This window comes from Halyomorpha halys, unplaced genomic scaffold (genome assembly GCF_000696795.3).
Source record: "Halyomorpha halys isolate HHAL.00 unplaced genomic scaffold, Hhal_1.1 Scaffold376.1, whole genome shotgun sequence".
In the NCBI taxonomy this organism is placed as follows: Eukaryota; Metazoa; Arthropoda; class Insecta; order Hemiptera; family Pentatomidae; genus Halyomorpha; species Halyomorpha halys.
Genome location: NW_027114676.1, coordinates 1 through 9,938, shown reverse-complemented (window position 1 = coordinate 9,938; position 9,938 = coordinate 1). Strand labels below are relative to the sequence as shown.

The following is a 9,938-nucleotide window of genomic DNA, read 5'->3' as shown; positions in this document are numbered from 1 at the left end:
AAAAAAAATACAGTCGGTCTTCTTGGGATTAACTGTAATATTCAGCGCTTCCATGTTGGTGTTTATTACCGTACAAGCCTTCTCCGCCTGCCGTAGAGCTGTCTCTTCATTCATTTATCTACTGTAGATAGCTATTTCGTCGGCATAAGCAGCTACAATAGCCTTGTCATACTTGGATCCAAAAGTTCAGATAGTATAATACCCATACATAATGTATTATTTTACTGAAATCGTCAATTTAATGCGAGATGGAGTACTAACAACAATTTCTTTTTAACATAACTTATATAACTTCATTATTAATGTAAATATAAAGCCAAAATATAAAAAACACTCTTTTAGTTGAAGTAATAGTTATTCTTTTCTTTTTTAATGAGGGTAATAAATAGCGTTATAAGAAAATAATTAGTTTGTTTGATTTTAAAATGTTTATTTTGTATTGGTTAGTTAGCTATTATTGGTTTTAGTTAGTTACTATATTTGATTTTAAAATAATTGTTGGCAATCCATCACACAGTATTACCTCCTTACAAAGTATTCCACTACTGACCGTAGCAGAACTGATTAATAAATATGCTGCAATTTAATTAAATTTCTCGCTATATCTATGATTTGATGTTTGGTTTGAATAATAGTTCAGTGTCACTAGAAATTACCATTCTGGCCTAGTATGGTCCTGTTGTGTTCTCGTAAAAAACAACATAAATATCTAGATAGTTCTCTTTAAGTTTTTCTATAATGAATTTCATCCTTTTATTAAATATTAATAAAATTAATCTAAATATTCTAATATTAATTTATATTTATTATTTTTGTATTGTTCGATTCATAGTTTATATAATAATTTATCTTATTTTGAGGTGCCTAGTAGGATTAACAGATAACGAAGGAGAAACCAGGTACGAAACAAGTGGGTTTAGTTGGTAAGAAAGTTTAACATGGAATGATTGGTATCTAATTCTGGCCAAATCAGCAACATATCGGCATTGAGATCCTGATGGATGGCCTTAATTTATACATTAAACTTAATAAAGTTCCAGAGCTCAACTCCGCAAGTCCAGAAAGGCCTTCTTAGAGTCATATAAATGAGTCTTTTGTAATTAGTTGGAAGTTTAGACAATTTGTCGAGTAAATGATGTAATAATTGGAATCGATGATCAGTTTCCTGTCTTTTCAGTATGAGGATTCCTAGTCATTCGTTTGTCCAGATGTAGTCCTTGGTAAAAATATAAGAGAAGTACTATTTAACAATACTATGTAGCTGGAAATTATGAGTTTACGACGAACATACAAATACAAATTATATAAATAATAATACATACATAATACATATATATAATACATAGACAATGATTGTGAGCGTCATGTTATAATTAAACCTATAAATAAATCAAATGAAACATAAATAATTTTTAGAGATATGTAGGAAGGGAAAATTTAATGAGTAAACCATTACTTCTGTATTTTTTATTTACTAGTATAACTAAAATACACTTATTAACAACCGCCTCTTTAGCTCAGCGGCAGAGCACTTGTCTTGTAAACCAGGGGTCGTGAGTTCAAACCTCACAGGAGGCATCGTGTATTATATTATTTATTAGTTACCATAATTACGAACCCAATGGTTATTATGGACCTTTTTATTACATTTTTTTATTTTACATTAATTTCATTACTTTTTTTTATTTTTTTTATTTTATACCAGGTAGGCCTGGTGGGTTTTATATGGTTGATGTAACCGTTACATTATATAAATATTACCTTATTATTTATTTTATTTTAGTTTATTATTTATTTTATTGCCTCATTACATTATATTGTGTCTCCATGTTTGATTATCTCATTTTCTTTCTATCATCAATTCATTTTTTACCATATCGTCATTCATCTGAAGAACCTTACAAGGATAAAAAAGAACATTATTTTGCCAGATAAAAAAAAAAGTTTATTGATTGTCTTTTACGATTTTTTGATTATTTACATATTTTATATATTTATTTATCATTTACATATTTTGCATATTTATTTATTATTTACATATTTTCTATTTATTATTTAACTAAATTAATAGCTGATTATTATGATCCATTTTATCAGAATGTTTTTTTTCTTTTAAAAGTCATTATACATTTAATAAACCTGTTGGTTGTGAAGGATTCCTTATTCCTATATTATTACTTTTCATTGAAATCGGTGATTACACGTGCACAGAATCGAGACAGAATTATGGAGATTTATAAAACAAGTTACAGTGACAGTACTTTACAGCTTACAGTAGTCTTAAGAATGAAATAATAATTCAACAAATAAATTAATGATATTGCTTTAAAAATAAGTAAAGTTTCTAACAAGGATAAGAAATCAAACTAACTGTGTAACTACTTAAAAAAACAAAACGAACGTGCAACAAAAGCAATATTGCGAAAAGTGAATTATTTCAAATGATTTACCCTAAAAATGGAGTAAGACCCTGAAACATTGATAGAGGAGTTAGTGTATTATAAATAAATGAAAAGAACATTTTACAAAACTAGTATAAAATTACAAAAAAATTTATTTTTTTTAACTTCCGACTTATTTCATTTATTGCTTAATTCATGCTAATTAATTGATCTCAAACCAATTCTGTAGTTTCAGTTTGATTCTCTTAAGTACGAGGGTAAGTCAATATTTATCCACAATTTAGTTTTAGTTTTGTTTATGATGGCAGCACTGTTGTTTTGCGTTGATGACGCATGCTTTATTTATTTTTTGTTATGTCTATACAATTTTCAAGCTGCTAGGTTAGTTTCGTTATCGCTGTCGTGCCGTAAATCGTCCCGATCTTGCCCCTTTTGACTATCACTTGTTTGGTCCACTCAAAGAGGCATTAAGGGGCCTTCGATTTACCTCGGAGGAAGCCGTGAAAGAAGCGGTACTGAATCTCAGCTCTACCGAAAATCTTTTATGAGGGTACCATGAAGCTTGTACAACGATGGACCAAGTGCGTTGAAAAACAAGGGTAATATGTCGAAAAATAATGTACTTGTATGCTTCCTATTTGATTACAACTATATTGCGGATAATAACTGACTTACCCTCGTACATTAAACGGAGATACTGCCTTAAAGGTGCATACAACTGTATGTTGCGCTAATCATAATTAATATTTTCATTCCCTATATCGATTTTTTATATCAGATATTCCTGTATAAATCGAATATGAATTGATGGTAAATTTAAACGTCTAAATGAAGTTAAAAACCTTGAATCATACAAGGAAAAACACTGAATATAAAAATAGGTTAGCTAACAAATTTGAGCGAATAGCTAAAAACAAATCCCCGTCAATTTGTTTTGCTTGGGTAGCCTTTAAATTTACACCTGTAGGTGTTTATGCAATCAATGTATGCAAATAGTTGATTAATGACACCGTGTGTAATGTGGTTGATTGAATCCTGTTTGTTTGTTGGAAGGACAGTGAAGTCGCCAGTGTATTTACTTCCTCTGACAAGGATGAAACACAGCGAGAGAGCTGTATAAATCTGTCCCGAACCTTTTGTCCGAAATGTTGACCTCACTGCAGCCTTTCGGTCCCTTGTTATCTCTACCAGCAATCCCTCTCTGTTTTATTGCTTTAATTTATTCCGAATCTTTGTATATACTATCTATTTACTCGTGTTATATCTATAGAAAATAGGACTGTAAATATGATGATTTTTATGAACATCGTATGATATATTTTATCACATTTTTAAACTGAGACATGTAAATATTAAGTAAGGTATAACTGGCATTAAAACTAGATTGCCACAAAATAGTATCAGATTTTACAAAGTTCGATTTTTTAATTCATTATCTTATTTAATCATAAAATATTTGACAAACCGTCATTTTTATACAATAAGAACAAACTCTTACCTTGGTCATATCTATATTTCTCACTTTCAGAACCTACAGAGTCTGAAAAATTCCATGACAAAAAAACTGATAAAAAGCAGTTGTTCTGTTAAATATAATTATTTAATATAAACATTATTATTCCTTTTTTTGTTTTACACATTTTGATATTCATAAGTTTTTTTACTTTTCCAAATGCTGCTTATGAAAATTTTTGATAACTAAAGTAAAATGGAAAATAAATTTCACTACTTAAATAAATTTTTCGTATTTTCTATGTTTCTTAATTTTTGCCAAAAAAATGTTATTGTTATTTGTACAATCAAACTGATTATTTTTTAAGTAAGTTATAGTTTAAATAACATTATTTTATTATCTTTGTATATTCGAAATTTATACCAAGCTGTCTTTATTTTTTTTTGTAGTTAGTTATATTAAAGAGTGCAATCCTTTTTATTATATTTTGTCCACTAAGGTTTGTTAGGTTTGTTGTATACACCATCTATTTACTCGTGTTATGTAGAAAATAGGACTGTAAATATGATTATTTTTATGAACATCATATTATACTTTATGATATTTTTAAACTGAGACATGTAAATATTAAGTAAGGTATAACTGGCATTAAAAGTAGATTGCCACAAAATAGTATCAAATTTTACAAAGTTCGTTTTTTTAATTCTTTATATTACTTAATCATGAAATATTTGACAAACCGACATTTTCATACAATAAGAACAAACCCTCACCTTGGTCATATCTATATTTTTCACTTTCAGAACCTAAAGAGTCTGAAAGATTCCATTAAATTAAATTTTATTATTTCTTTTTTGTATTACACATTTTGATATTCATAAGATTTTTTTACTTTTCCAAATGTTGATTACTGAAAATTTTTGAAAACCAAAGTAAAATGGAAAATAGATTTTGCTACTTAAATTAGTTTTTCGTATTTTCTATGTTTCTTAATTTTTGCCAAAAAAATGTTTGTCATTTGTACAATCAAATTGATTATTTTTTTTAGTTAGTTATATTAATTAACATTATTTTATTATCTTTGTATATTTGAAATTTATAACAAGCTGTCATTTTTTTTGTAGTTAGTTATATTTTAGTGTGCAGTCTTTTTTGTTCAGTTAGGTTAGTTTTATTTTTATTTGTCATTTCCTTCCTAATTACGCTTTTGTTTTTCTTATGTTTTACTAATATTTCGTTTGCATATATCGAAATATTTTATATTCTTGTATATTCTAGCCTATATCTGAAGTCAACAAATAAATAATGTTTTTACTTTGTGATTATACTGCGACTGTGAAAAATTTCCAATTTAAGTTTGTTATTTTTATAGTAATACGCATTTTGAGCTCCCTTGAGTTGAAATGTTCTGCGTATATGTGTGATCAACCTATCTCAAAATGGAACGTATTATAAAACTGAAATTACATATATAGGATATGTGTGTATGCCTGGCTTAAACGAGAATTTTTTAAAAATTCTACGGTTAACGTACCTTTGGGACAAAGGAGTTACAGGACCTAAGTGATTTGTCCTCCCCCAATGCCAGGGAACAGCTGAGGAGAAACGAAACATCCAAGAACGGCCTTCCCAAATACGTCCATGCGCGACATTAGTCGCAATTTGTCCGAGGTGGCTCTGTTTTTACCAAACAGCAGATCTAGACCGGGAAGTCATAGACAAAACATCATAGATGATTGGCAGCAGCTTCATTAGTACTGATGTATGTGGTCGAAGACAGTAAGAGTTGGATGGGCCCATGACCAGACATCTAAAGGGAGAGTTGGAGGTTGCTGGAATGGCTGTAGAAATGCTACTGGACCTCACCCTTCAATGACCGCACAAGTGGGAAGAGTTCAACCGCAAGGTGCAAACAGCATTAAAATTGTAAATTGATTTATTAGCAGTAGTTTGATGATGGATATGTAACATCGAACTGCTGCTGCACACCTGTATTGCTTATTGCACCTCAGGGGAAGGTGGAAATAAATAAATAAAATAAATAGTCCCATCACTCATACGAAACTGATGGAAAATAGAACTCCATGCTCTAACTTCCCCTTAGGAAGAATGCCGAAGAAGAAGTACCTTTAATTTTGCTCTATTGAAATAAATTGGCAGTTTCCATTGTTCACAATAATAAACAATGGATAAATACAAAATATTAAAGAATTTGATAAATAATTAAGGAAGAAAAAGGAATAATAGGTAAAAGAGTTTTAATCGGAAAAAACCGAAAGCCCTGATTTCTTCCGATTTACATCAACACGACTTCGTTGATGGAGTTGATATTCGTTATTTCCACCTTGAGAAACTCTGAAATACGAATTTCTATTGTAAATGAACATTATGAGATGTATTTCACCAGATTTTTGTATTTGACATCTCACAAATAATTCTAAAACTGTGAAAAGGGGAGCATCTCATAGCCTGAATTCCCATATAATATCGTTTACTGCAGTCAATATAAGGAGGAGATATATATGAACATGTTTCCATTTAAAAGAAATAGTTCCTGGAGTAAACAAAAACAAATTTATATCCTGAAAATAGGAAAATTTTCACTTTAAATATCAATGATAAAATTTGGTTCTTTGTATGCCTGTAGTCAATTCTGTGTTTGTGCATAATCAATCGAATCTTAATTTGATTTTGATGAAATATTCAGGGATTGTCAAGGTTATAAATCTAAATGTTATCACATGGTGTCTTCTACTTTTCTTTGGCATTTTTATTCTTAAATATCGAAAATGTTTGTTAAAAAAATTACACAATTCAAAAACGAAAAAAAAAATTTTTAAAAACTATTTTCATCATTATAATCATCTTATAAATTCTCAAAATAGTAAGCTTGAGACGACTGTGTGACATGTAGGTATCGTTATGGTGGCTGCGTTCCCTATATCTTACTTAGATATGTCCAATATTAAACAGTAATGCGGCTGCACTTAATTAATATCTATTATAATATGTTTTATTGGTGATTAGCAAATTAGATCTAATAATAAAATAATATAGCTCAGATTTAAAAATGGCAAGGATTAGTAAGGTGAGAACCTGCTGGTCCGGTTAGGCCTCAAAAGGGTTCGATTGATTCAACCGAAAGCCACCATAGATCACTTTTCTTATCCCCACCCCGTGATATCTAACCCCTGTAAGTGACTCACTGACTTAATGCCTTGAACCTTCCGAATAATTGCTTGTTCTTCCGCGTTTCTTTAACTAACTATATAATATATATATATATATATATATATATATATATATATATTGCTACTTATTACTACATTTCTTTCCCACCTCTCCATGTAAATTAATGTTAGTAAATCTTGAGTTTTATAAAAAAGGGATAGCTTGGGCTGGCTATCACTTAATGAATTTATGAAAACATCACCTGTTAATACGGACCCGTCATTTCAATGGATTAGGCAACGACCCACATTTTAAAGTATTAATCTACAAGAAAAAATAATGTGTACTTAATAAGACCATAACTATTTCTGAAATTCAATTTAAACTTATCTAAATCTTTGAATAGGTGTTGATAGTATTTTTTTTAAACCTAATTTTTACTTTATATATGTATACATTTATTTCATATAACTTCTTTTTTGAATAGGTGTTGATAAAAATATTCATAAATCTGGACCACTACTACCTATCCTGGATCTTATTTTCTTACTCGGTGAAAAACTATTGTTTCTTGACCAACGGTTATACTGGAGGTAATCACACTGAACCGGCAAGTTCATAATCCAAACGAATTAAGGGTTTATATTTAGTTATTCACTTTCTAGAGCTGGATGTGACTATTTCTTGGAGAGAAAGAAATATTTGTATTTTAATTTATTTTTACTATTATTTTAATTTCATTTTTACATAAATGATCTAACTATTTTTGTAGAATTATGTTCCTTTCGAAATTTTCTCGATATAAAATTAAAAGCTAGTATTTTTTTTAAACCTAATTTTTACTTTATATATGTATACATTTATTTCATACAACTTCTTTTTTTATGTCAAATAGTTATTTGAAACGCGTAAGAGATTTATGTTTGTTTTTTGACATTGATCTTCCCGATAATAAAGTCAATTAATTAATACCAGGTTGAATAATAAAATATTATATTTATAGTATACTACAATTATTGTATAAACAATAATGTTTTAATACAAAAAAACCTATTTAGACCTATATATGCATTCCAAGACGACTAAATACGAAATGTAAGTGCAAACGAATTTCGGAGAAAAGTAAAACATCCATTGTGCATAATTTAATAACACTACTACTATCAATTTGTAACATTATTAAAAGCCCAAAAATATTTTGTTTTTAATTCTAATTTTCATATGAAATAAATACTTTTTTTTTTTTTATTTCTCTCAGTTTTCTCTGGTCACATCAGTTCCACCAGGACAAACAGGACCTACATAAACTTTTAATACACAGCTACCAATAAACACTTTATAAAACTTAATTTTAGTTATTATGTTAATCACAATATTTGAACACGAATTAAACGGCTCGAATCATCTTCCAAGAGTTGTTTTAATTTTTCTTCGTGAACTAAGCAATAATTAGTCAAAAAATATTGAAACAAAAGCTAAATGTTTGATTAAAATATATTACGTTTGAATGAACCAAATAACGCCATTTGAAATTTATATGGTTTAATAATTGATGAATTTGAAATATGAACTACAGTCTCAGCTTACTCGTGTGGCCGCGGGCGAACTGCACAAGTTAATTAGAAGTTTCCAATAGCTCACCTACTCTCGACCAGTTTGCTTATCTATAATTTTAGATAGATAGCACTATAATTCAGGCAGATAAACATTGCCTAAATAAAACAACAACAAAACCGTTGTCAGTGCACAGGGAACGTATGTGATTCATTAATACTTCTGTATGAATTATATTTTCTAAAAAATACATTCTAACTTAGTGATCAATCAATGAATTATTATGAAAATTTTGATTAAGAGAAATATTATTTCATAGTCATTAAAAAATATTAATACTTTTCTTTAAAATGAATAGTTTGTAGGAAAATAGTCTAGGTGGCGGTCAATAAAGGTATTAAAATAGCAAAAAAAAAAAAAATATATATATATATATATATTTAACTAACATATCACTTCACTTTACAGGGCTTCGTTTGGCTAAATGAAAAATAAAAACAAGATACAAATATTATAGAATTAATAGAAAATAAAAAGAAAAACATTTTAAAACTAATTAAACTTAACAATTTACTAATATAAAGAAATATAAATGTAGGTGGACTAGAAACTAGTTACTAATAAATATAACTAGGAGTGATAAAGTTCTAAATACAGATCTAGACTAATAAATTGTAGAATAATAATACGACAATTCTTCTACAATTTATTAGTCTAGATCTATATTTAGAACTTTATCACTCCTAATTATATTTATTAGTAACTAGTTTCTAGTCCACCTACATGCATACTTCCTTATATTAGTATTATTATTTTATTTAGTTTATAAATTTTATAATGTTTTTATTTCAATGTTCTGTCAATTCTATAATATTTGTATCTTTTTTTTTTCATTGAGCCAAACGAAGCACTTCTAAGTGAAGTGTGTATATATTTACTATTTTGATACTTTCTTACAATATAAAATTATTTGTGTTCAAATTATTTGTGAATTTAACTATCGTTTTAAATTACACATTGCATTAAAGTTTTCATCAAATGGAAAATAAGGAGTGATTCGAGTGATTGTTCCTTGATGTGAGTGAACGGTTATTTGTATATGTATAAAATTCCTGAGGAAAGCATTTGATAAGACTAAATTCAGGCTAACCGTTCGAAAAATTAATACGTGGAAGGATATCATATCGGATCTTTTTTTTTCCCCGATCCCTTTAAAACTGAATTTAAAAAAAAAAAGTGAATTAATTAGTGCATTACTGTGAAAAAGAAAAATTAATTCGTGTTGGGTCTTACCTTTTACTACCTTTGGTATTAGTAGAGAGAATATGGGGGAGCTGGGGCGTTTTTTTGAGGAGGGA

At 28.5% G+C, this 9,938-nt stretch overlaps 1 non-coding gene across 1 annotated transcript; it reads left to right on the top strand.

The window, feature by feature from the left end:
• Positions 1 to 1,506: 1,506 nt before the first annotated feature.
• Positions 1,507 to 1,578, top strand: TRNAT-UGU (transfer RNA threonine (anticodon UGU)). Its single transcript has one exon. It is a non-coding gene; the product is annotated as a tRNA-Thr (tRNA).
• Positions 1,579 to 9,938: the final 8,360 nt, after the last annotated feature.